Source organism: Salvelinus sp. IW2-2015, unplaced genomic scaffold (assembly GCF_002910315.2).
Source record: "Salvelinus sp. IW2-2015 unplaced genomic scaffold, ASM291031v2 Un_scaffold7913, whole genome shotgun sequence".
NCBI lineage: Eukaryota > Metazoa > Chordata > Actinopteri > Salmoniformes > Salmonidae > Salvelinus > Salvelinus sp. IW2-2015.
In genome coordinates this window covers 1-10,594 of record NW_019949173.1, presented here as the reverse complement: position 1 = coordinate 10,594, position 10,594 = coordinate 1, and the positions used below count along the sequence as shown (strand labels likewise).

The 10,594-nt window shown below is 50.1% G+C and overlaps 2 long non-coding RNA genes and 1 pseudogene across 4 annotated transcripts; all 3 read right to left on the bottom strand.

Moving 5' to 3' along the window:
- Window positions 1–10,247, bottom strand: part of LOC112079415 (ankyrin-3-like) — a 26,243-nt pseudogene extending 15,996 nt beyond the window's left edge.
- Window positions 451–1,837, bottom strand: LOC139027180 (uncharacterized). Of its 2 annotated transcripts, none has more exons than XR_011479235.1 (5): window positions 1,818–1,837; window positions 1,370–1,408; window positions 1,129–1,168; window positions 760–797; window positions 451–470 (listed from the first exon to the last, which is right to left on the bottom strand). It is a non-coding gene; the product is annotated as an uncharacterized lncRNA (long non-coding RNA). The 2 variants fall into 2 exon arrangements; XR_011479234.1 differs by lacking the exon at window positions 1,818–1,837 and adding an exon at window positions 1,692–1,739.
- On the bottom strand, window positions 1,921–2,791 carry LOC139027179 (uncharacterized). Of its 2 annotated transcripts, none has more exons than XR_011479232.1 (3): window positions 2,767–2,791; window positions 2,286–2,324; window positions 1,921–1,982 (listed from the first exon to the last, which is right to left on the bottom strand). It is a non-coding gene; the product is annotated as an uncharacterized lncRNA (long non-coding RNA). The 2 variants fall into 2 exon arrangements; XR_011479233.1 differs by lacking the exon at window positions 2,767–2,791 and adding an exon at window positions 2,366–2,387.
- Window positions 10,248–10,594: the final 347 nt, after the last annotated feature.

The window sequence follows — 10,594 nt, the reverse complement described above, 5'->3', positions numbered from 1 at the left end:
GTTGTTACACCTGACCTGTGTTATCTGATCTGCTGCTAGAGCTACACTGAACCGTGATTGTTAGCTGATCTGCTGCGGAGAGGCCTAGACACCTGGCGCCTGGTTGTTATCTGATTCTGTGCTAGAGGCTCCAACCTGACTGTTGTTATTTCTGATTGCTGCTATGAGCTCCACCTGACCTGTTGTTATTCTGATCTGCTGCTAGAGGGGCTTCCACCTGACCTTGTCTGTTATTCTGACTCTGCTGCCTAGAGGCACACTGACCTGTTGTTATTCTGATCTGCCTGCTTAGAGGCTCCACCTGACCTGTTGTTGATCTGATTCTGCCTGCTTAGAGGCTTCCACCTGACCTGTTGTTATCGATCTGCTGCTTAGAGGCTCCACCTGACCTGTTGTTATCTGATCTGCTGACTAGAGACTACACCTGACCTGTTGTCTATCTGATCTGCTTGCTAGAGGCTACACCTGACCTGTTGTTATCTTGATCTGCTGCTACGAGGTACACCTGGACCTGTGTATGCTGAATCTGCTGCTTAGAGGTACACCTGCCTGCTGTTATCTGAATCTGCTGCTAGAGAGGCTACCCTTGAACCTGTTTGTTATCTGCATCTGCTGCTAGAGGCTAACCTGACCTGATTGTTATCTGATCTGCTGCTAGAGGTTTACACCTGGCCTGTCTTGTTTATCTGATCTGCTTGCCTAGAGGCTACACCTGACCTGTTTGTTATTCTGATTGCTGCTAGAGGCTGACACTCTGACCTGTTGTTATCTGATCTGCTGCTAGAGGTTACACCTGCCTGCGGTTATCTTGATCTTGCTGCGGTAGAGGTTACACCTGGACCTGTTGTGTATTCTGAAATCTGCTGCTAGAGGCTTACACCTGGTGTTGTTATCTTGATCTGCTGCTAGAGGTTACCACCTGCCTGTTGTTATCTGATCTTGCTTGCTAGAGGGCTACAACCTGGCTTGTTGTTATCTGATCTGCTGCTAGAGGTTACACCTGACCTGTTTTATCTGATCTGCTTGCTAGAGGCTACACCTGGCTGGTTGTTATTCTTGATCTGCTTGCTACGAGGTTACACCTGACCTGTGTTATCTTTGATCTGCTGCTAAGAGGCACCACCTGACCTGTTGGTTATCTGATCTGCTGCTAGAGGCTACACCTGACCTGTGTTATCTGAATCGCTGCTAGAGGCCGTCCACCTGTACCTGTTTTATCTGTTCTGCTGCTAGAGCTCCACCTGACCCTGTTGTTATCTTGATCTGCGTTGCTAGAGCTCCACCTGACCTGTTTGTTTATCTGATCTTTGTGCTAGGGCTAACACCTGACCTGTTCGTTATCTGATCTCTGCAGAGGGCTCCACCTGACCTGTTGTTATCTGATCTGCTGCTAGAGGCTCCACCTGACCTTGTTGTTATCTGATCTGCTTGCTAGAGGCTCACCTGACCTGTTGTTTATCTGATCTTTGGCTGCTAGAGGCTACACCTGACCTTTTGTTACTGATCTGCTGCTAAGGCTCACCTGACCTGTTGTTTATTCTGGATCCTGCTGCTACGAGGCTACCTACCTGACCTGTTTGTTATCTGATCTGCTGCTAGAGGGCTCCACCTGACCTGTTGTATCTGATCTGCTGCTAGAGGCTCCACCTGACCTGTATGTTATTTGTCTGCTGTAGAGGTCTCCACCTGACCTGTTGTTATCTGATCTGCTGCTAAGAGGCTTTACACCTGACCTGTTGTTATTGACTCTGCCTGCTAGAGGCTCCCACCTGACCGTGTTGTTATTCTGATCTTGCTGCTAGAGGCTCCCACCTGACCTGTTGTTATCTGATCTGCTTGCTAGAGGCTCCCACCTGACCCTTGTTGTTATCGGATCTGCTGTCTAGAGGCTTCCACCTGACCTTGTGTTTATCTGAATCTTGCTGCTAGAGGCTCCACCTGACCTGTTGTTATCTGATCTGCTGCTAGAAGCTCCACCTGACCTGTTGTTATCTGATCTTGCTGCTAGAGGCTCCCACCTGACCTGTTTGTTATCTGATTCTGCTGCTTAGAGGGAGGGGGAGGGGGACTCCAACCTGAACCTGTTTGTTATCTGATCTTGCTGCTAGAGCGTCCACCGACCTGTTGTTATCTTTTGATCTGCTGCTTAGAGGCTCCACTGACCGGTTGTTATCTGATCTGCTGCTAGAGGCCTCCAACACTGACCCTGTTGTTATCTGATCTGCCTGCTAGAGGCTCCACGACTGTTGTTATCTTGATCTGCTTGCTAGAGGCGTCCACCTGACCTGTTGTTATCTGATCTGCTGCTAGAGGCTCCACCTGACCTGGTGTTATTCTGATCTTGGCTGCTAGAGCTCCACCTGACCTGTTGTTATCTGATCTGCTGCGTAGAGGCTCCACCTGGACCTGCCTGTTTTTATTTTTATTTTCATTTTTTTTTTTGGGGGGTTGGATCAGCTTAAATCTTGCGGAAGAAGTTGCTTCCAATGGTAATTGTCTGGCATTTCATTTTCCCAATCCCCATATTTTTTGGGGTAAATATATATATCCATTACACGCATGCATTACATATACACATATATTACATACACATACCCTATATAGACATACATTACTTGTTTTAAAGAATATACCTATTTATTAATTCCCCGCACCTACCACCGATCCCCCAATTGGAGTAAACTAATAAACTACTATCTGATCTGCTGCTAGAGTTTACCACTGACCTGTTGTTATCTTGATCTGCTGCTAAGGGCTACACCTGACCTGTTGTTATCTGATCTGCTGCTAGGATAGCTTGCCTCCCAACCCTGTTCCCCTCTAGTCTGCTGAAGGCTTGCTGAGGCTGCCTCCACCCTGTTGCTCCTCCAGGTCTCACCTGAGGCTTTTGCCTCCACCCTGTTCTCCCTCCAGCATGCTGAAGCTGCCTCCTCCTGTTTCTCCTCAGTCTGCTGAGGCGCCTCCACCCTGTTCTTCCTCCCAGTATTTGCTGAAGGCTGGCCTCCACCCTGTTTTCTTCATCCAGTCTCCTGCAATGGCTGCCTCCACCCTGTCTATCCCAGTCTCCTGAAAGCCTGCCTCCACCACTGCTTTTTCGGTGGAGGCAGCATTGTTATGCTCTTGATGCCCAGGGGTCTGGTGTGTGCTCTGAATGGTTACTGCCAGGGTCTGGTGTGGTGCTCCCCGAATGGGTACTTGCCAGGTCTGGACTGTGATGTCGAATGGTACTGCCAGGTCTGGTGTGGTGGCCTCCGGAATGGTACTGCCAGGGTCTTGGTGTGGTGCTGCTGAATGGTACTGGCCAGGTCTTGGTTGTGATGCTCCGGAATTGGTACTGCCAGGGTTCTGTGTGTGTGCTCTGATTGGATACTGCCAGGTCTGGTGTTGATGCTCCGAACTGGTAACTGACCAGGTCTTGTGTGGTGCTCTGAATGGTACTGCCAGGGTCTGGTGTGGTGCTCTGAATGGCTTACTGCCAGGTCTTGGTGTGGTGCTTCTGAATGGTACTGCCAGGGGCTGGTGTTGTTGGTGCTACTGAATGGTACTGCCAGGGTCTGTGTGGTGCTCTGAAATGGTACTGGCCAGGGCTGTGTGGTGCTCTGAATGGTACTGCCAGGGGCTGGGTTGGTGCTCGAATCGTACTTGCCAGGACAGTTGGGTCTGAAAGATAGTCAGGCTTGATATTCTGGAGGGGCCTCTACCCAGTTCAGGGGCTAAGTTCTTAACAGGGGGACACTCATGTTAGAGGACTTTACGCAGTCAGGGGTAGTCTTAACAGGGCCTCATTAGAGGCCTCTACCCAGTTCAGGGGGCTGATCTAACAGGGGCTTCATAGGGGCCTCTACCCAGTCGGGGCTGGTCTAAGGGGCCTCATTAGGCCTCTTACCCAGTCAGGGGCTGATCAACAGGCGGCTTCTATAGGGGCCTCTACCCAGTTTCAGGGGCTGGTCTAACAGGGGCCTTCATTTAGAGGCCTTTACCGTAGTTCTGTGACATGATTACACCTGACCTTCTGACCTAGTCCCTTACGCCCCCTGACAACCCTTCCAGAGTTATGTCACCCAATCTGCAAAAACTTGCAGTCTTTCCTGCAACAATTATCCCGCTTGCTTCATGTCAATCGCACCCACTGCGGAGTCATTCTGCAAACATTCTTCCCCTTCATGGAAGGGGAATGGTTTGGCTCGCTTAGTTGGCGTGGTTTGCTATCACTCGGTCGGGGGTTCTGGCAGGGGTTCGTGTCTGGTTCGTTGGCCTGTGACCTGTCGTTCTGCTGCCAGCCCAAAACGGCTTCGGCTTCGTGTCTTTGATGCGTCAACCACTTCATTGTCTCCTCCGTATACTGGACCAGGGGAAAAAACCACAAGGGTCAAATCCAGCCCTTTAGTAGGCAACAGTTTTAAACGGAGAGTCAAACGCCTTCCTCCTAGCTTTGTAACTAAAGTACTATCAGAAAAGCCATCGTTGTCCTTCTGGTCCTGAGAGCTGGCCCCATCTGTTTTTGATGTCAACTGGATCACTGTTATCTTGAGCCTTTTTGCATTCCTCCTCCGGGTGTTTTTTCCTCTTTCAATGGCCTCTAGTTTGGTTCTTACTGAAGGAGCGGTTCGCCAGGACCGGACACGCTGTCTTGAGGTCCACACGTCCTTCCTGCTGTCCGGCAGGCTGCAAGGGTTTAGTGTCCCATCGTCACACAGACCATCATCCTCATCCTTGCATGTCATTACCCATCCAGGGACGTCGATCTCAGTAGTCTGTTCAGTGTCATGAAGAGAACTCTGCCGTCGTGGCGAAAATAGAACAGTCTGTATGGACGGGGGTCCGTTTCCATTCTGTTCAGAGTCGTACTCCTCTGTTTTACCAGCTTCACAAGTTATCCATTAGTTCTGTTCGTTCCTGTGCTCTTTGTTGTTTTCCTGTTTTGATCCTGTTTTGGGATTTGGACCCATTCTGGATCTCCTGTTCCTGCTCTTCTTCTGAGATCTTAAAGGTGTATTTCTTAAAGGAGATGGGCTGGAAGACGGACTCATCGTCACTAGAGTCACTGTCGTCAGCCCCGGGGGGGACCGGGGAGGGGGGCTGGACTCTGATGATGGGCTCCGTGAGGAGGTGTTTATCATGCTCTTCCTGGAGGTTGACCTCCATCATCTCCGCCTCAGAGGAACCACATGATCCCGTCTTCTTCTTCTTCTCAGGGCTGGACTGCTCAGAGTCCAGGGGAGGCGGAGGAGGGAACTGGATGTATGCTACTCCTTTGTCTTTAGGTGTCTGTCCGGCCTGGTGGTTTCCATTCTTAAGGTCAGCTGCTGTGACATTAGGTGTCTCTGGTCTGAAGTCCTTGAAGGAAAATACCTGGCCCTGCTCCTCCTCTGAGGAGTCCTCAGAGACCTCTGGGATAGGGCTAGGCTGGAAGGGAGTGAAGCCCAGGATGGAGTCTGGTGTTCTGGAGGTGAGGTCATAGCTGATCTCCTCTGAGCTAGGGGTCTCCGGGGTGAGGGGACTCTTCCCTGAGCTGTCTATGAAAGATACCTGCTCTAGCGTGTCATCGTCAGGACTGGCCTGAGGCGAAGAGGGCTGTTTCTGTTTGTACAGTACTCCTCCTCTGCCCTCTCTCTCTCCCTGCCTACCCACCTGGACACTCACATAGACAGGTAATGTTTTGATGCCTTTGAAGTTTTCTCTGGTGGTGGTTTTCTCTGGTGCTAATCTCTCTTGTATTTCTCTTGTGCAAGTGTCACGCACATTGTTCAAGTTAGAATCTTTTGGTGCATTATCTAATATTTCAAGAGATGTGTCTGTTAGTTCTTCTGTCTTTGTAGGGCTTGTTACTGGGCTGACCTGCATTCTGTTCTTATTTAGTATGGGGATTTGGGATGTCTTTTCAGATGGCTTAGTTACTGTGTCTTGTTTTGCTTTCTCTGACTGGTCGCTGTCTGAGTGACTAGACACAGACCTGACTGGGATCTGGGACTCTGTCTTTCTTCTAAGATTCTTGTTTTGTGCATCCCCATGGTCTTTAGACACAGGCTCAGAATGAGCAACCCTATTGGTTGTGGGACTTGATGCAACATGTTTGGAAGGAGAATCCCTCATAGAAACGTGTTCTTTTTCAACTTCCCCACCGTTCTCCTTGGGTGTGTCATGTGTAGGACTATGTGATGGRGGGCCCTTTACACCCTTACTGATCCCAATGGCCTGACTCTCCTGGCTCAATGGGCTTGTTTTCTCMGATTCTTTATCAGTCTGACCTGTTAGGTGTTTTTGGGCTGTGGTGTATGGRAGGTTCTTATTAGTCAGTTTGTCTCCTGATTGTTTTGGGGCAGCTGATGAGACAACTGACTTACTGCTATTGGAGGCAGGTCCTTTGAGTTTCTCTGGAATCTTTTTAAAAGGACTTCCTTCCTCTGTGGCCTCAGACCCTTTAGTTGTCTTTCCTCCAGTGAACAGTTGATTGACTGGCAGCTTGTTCTCCTGCAGCCTGCTGACTGGGGGTGTGGACTGTACTAGCTGAGGACTACTSTTATCTTGGTTCTGAGCCTCTGATTCAAACTTCATCCTAACAGAGCTCACTCTAGAGAAGGAGGCTTTAACCTCGGTTGGCTCAGACCGTTCCTCCGCCTTTGTCTGCTGTTTGGATGTATCCTCACTGAAGCGGGAGAGAACAGCTCTCTCTGGACTGTTGGGTAGACTAGAGGTCTTCCTCTCAGTCGTACTACTGAACAGTTTGTTCCCCCTTCCCTTGCCCCACTCCTCCCCCTATCTGCCCTGGCTTTCTGCTGTGTTTTCTCTGGGCTATTACAGGTGGAGCTGGGCCCAGACCTGGTCTCCCTGGGGTCTCTCTTTGGAGGCTTTTTCTCCGGGGATTGCAGCTCGTCGTTCAGTTTCTCAGTTTTGTCACGGAAAAACTGAGAGACCTCCTTAGTTTCTCCTCAGCTTCCTTGACAGTTTGATCCACGCGGTCCTCGTAGATGAGCTTCTCTCTGTTCCTGTCCAGCTTGTCCTCAGTGAAACGCATCCACACTGCATGTTTTGGGCTGCCTGGCTCTGTGGTGTAATGCAACACTGTCACTTTGTCAAACTTGTCATCCTTATGAGAACATTTACCTGACTTAGAGGATGTATCCTTTGATGACTTGAAAGTGAACTCTCTCCTGGGCAGGGCCTCTTCTCACCGTAATCGCTCTCTGCCCCATGCGACTCTGAGGTCATTTGGTGTGTTTGGTCAGCCATAGAGTCCTCTGTATCAGAAGTGGATAATGTCTAGCTTCTCAGAATGGAGCATCTTCTCAGCGAACCTGTAAGACTCTCCCCTGAGTTCAGAGAGTTCGTCATCGTGATACTCTACAGAGTGCTGGCTGAGCAGTTTGAGAGCTTTGTAGGAGTCATCGGCCATGAGCTGAGCGGAGCTRGGCCGGCTGTCATTGGCAGTAAGCTCCTCCCCTTCCTGCTGCGCCTCGTCGTAATCAGGCAGTTCTTGGATTCTGTCTCCTTTATAGAAATAAGAGTCTGGAATCTTCTTGGTCTCCCTGATAATCACCTCAGTTGGTTGGAATGTGTTTCCCTCTTTTTCTATGTGAACCTCCATTATTCTTTTGGCTTTAGTGTCATTATCAATGAACCTGGGGGTGAGTTCATCCCCTTTGACAGAGTCCTGGCCAGCCTTGTGCTCAAACAGTCCAGCTAGTTCTTTGGAGGGGTCCCTTCCGGACTGGAATGCTTTCATGATGTCTCTGACTGACATGGTCTCCTCGATCCTCTCTGAGCCGTCTTTCAGCTGCGGCTTGTGGTAAACCATGCGCGTSGTGGTGGTGATGTGKGTCTCCTCTTTGAGCCTCATGGTCTTGCTAACGACAGAGTCAGAGTCGTCAGACACTTTGATCTGGAATGATTTKACTTTGTCTTTGATGGAGGCGGCGGAGGCCTCTGGTTCAATGCAGGCCGGCGATGCTGAGGCCGCCTCCTCCATCTGCACCTCACAGGGTTCGTCTGGGTGCTCGTAGCTCCTGATATGGACCACCTCGGTCCTAGTCTCGGTGATGCAGGGGGGGATGGGGTCAGTGAAGGGGGGTTTGGRCCCGGTGCTCTCTGCACTTTGGGGGGCTGAAGGAGTCTTTTCACTCCTGGTTTCAAAGCCGCTGTCTGACAGAGGGCTCTTATCCAGCTCATGAGATAAGTCCTCTGGTGACTCCAATATGGCGTCAGGTCCATAATATGACTCTGCTAGTTTACATAAGTCTTTCTCAGAGGCAGAGGTACGCATGCCTGGRGGAGGCATCTTGAGTTTTTTTAGTTTCTGTTTGTCCTCCCCTTCCCTTTTTGCCTCCTCATATCTGCTCTTCATCTCGGCCATCTTAGAAAGAGAACTAGCACCTATCTCATTGGCCAGGTAGTCAACAACCTTGGCTAAATTCAACTCTTTACTGGGCATAGACTGGGGCCTAAAGGAGAGTGTGTTAGCGTCAAACGGAGGGTGAAAGAATTCCTTAGCACTTTGCTGGGCTTCCTCTAACTCATCTTTAGAGAACTCCTCCCACTCCTCCTCGGAGGCCTTCCCTCTACAGGCTTGACTATCACTCACCACGTCCTTGGTCAGTATCTCACTGACTTTAACTAGATCCTCCTTCACTTTCTCTACTATGGTGAAGGGCTCCTCATCCTCCATCTTAGGCTCTTTAGGGGTCTGAGACTGAACGTTCCTGGCTGTTCTGGGGTCAGTCTGCAAGATGGCCGTCATCCTGATCAGGTCCTCCTTCATATCGGCCACGTCTTTCAGGATGTCCTGATTGGAGGATAGGGAGGAGGGTGGGGTTAGAGTGAGCCCTGGAGGGGTGATGTAAGGAGGGGACTTCACTGCCGTCTTTGACCTGCGAGAGTCTGCAGGCGACATCTTCAGCGACCCAGGCCCTTTTTTYATTTGGGACTCGTTCGCAACACTGAGAAAAGAGTATACAGGTACMGTCATTGTATTGGATGTTGCTGAGGTGGTGGAAGAGGTKTGASACCTCATATTGGATGTTGCTGAGGTGGTGGAAGAGGTTTGAGACCTCGTAGAGCCGTAGACTGAAGTTGAGGTGTTAGATCTACGTGAGGACACTGATTTGAGTGTTCCGTACCCTGAAGAGTTAAATGTCCTTTCAGCCTCATTCATTTATAGCTGCACTGACACTGGAAGTGCGGCGTGAGTGGTGGTCTGTATCCTCTCCTGCAGACTGCTAGACCTATCTGAGAGCAAACAGGAGCAGGGGGAGGAGGGAGACGGGGAGGAGGACTGAGAAGAAGAGGGTACTTCATGGGAGAAACTAATCCATCACCATAGCAGAGGCTGAGGAGTGGGCTGGTGAGGACAGAGAGGGAGGGGCTTCCCCTTAGAGGCTTCTGAGGAGTGGCTGGTGAGGACAGAGAGGGGAGGGGTCCCCTTAGACGTAGCTGAAGTAATGGACAGACCAGCGATGGTTCTGACAGGGAGGAGGTTGAGGAGGACAGGCCAGCGATGGTTCTGACAGGGGAGGAGGTTGAGGAGGACAGGCCAGCGATGGTTCTGACAGGGGAGGAGGTTGAGGAGGACAGGCCAGCGATGGTTCTGACAGGGAGGGAGAGAGGACAGAGGAAGCCAGCGATGGTTCTGACAGGGGAGGAGGATGAGGAGGACAGACCAGCGATGGTTCTGACAGGGGAGGAGGATGAAGACGACAGGACTGATTTGAAGGGTAAATTAGAGGCTGGGGTGGTCCTGGAAGAAAATGGGGTGGATAGTCCTTTAATGAAGACAGGATCTGCTCCAGGTTTAGAGGAAGAGGACACCAGACTGGCAGAGACCTGGACCGGGTACTGGGCCTGCTGTACAACAGTCTTAATAGGGGAGGTCATAGTTCTATAGGATCTGACAGGTAAAGAAGCTATGTCGCCAGAGGACTTGACTGAATGTGACGGTGAGGCTCCGAGGGTGGATTTGATTGGCGAGGCGGAGGAGAGCAACCAGGCAGACTTTAGTGCGATGCAGATGGTGTGTCGGACGGTGAGCCGGAGAGGGAGCCCAGTCCACACCTTGCTTGGACAGTGTTGGGAAGAGGCGCCCGACCATGCCTGGTAAGATCTTGTTGAAAAGACAGGTTGTGAGTGGAACCAGCAGGCAGCGTTCTTCCTGTGCTTCGCTCAACTGTCTCTTTAAATAAGCAAAATGAAATCCAACAGAAAATGGTTGAAAAAACAGAGAGACCAGAGGGGAAAACACGTGTCAGTGGACGCTTCTATTATCAAGGGAGAAGAACAATACTTTGATGAAGAGTTGAAATGGGAATGATGGAGCCGTACAGGAAATCTGATTCACTGTGATCCATGGTTACGACAACGTTACACAGCAAGATGGAAAAGAAGCCCAGTGAAGCACATACAGCAAAACAACCACTGAGACCATAACAACTAAACATAACCATGACAACAAGACATAAACACGACAACAAGACATAAAATGACAACAAGACAAACATGACAACAAGACATAACATGACAACAAGACATAAACATGACAACAAGACAATAAACATGACAACAAGACATAAACATGACAACAAGGCAAAACATGACGACAAGACAA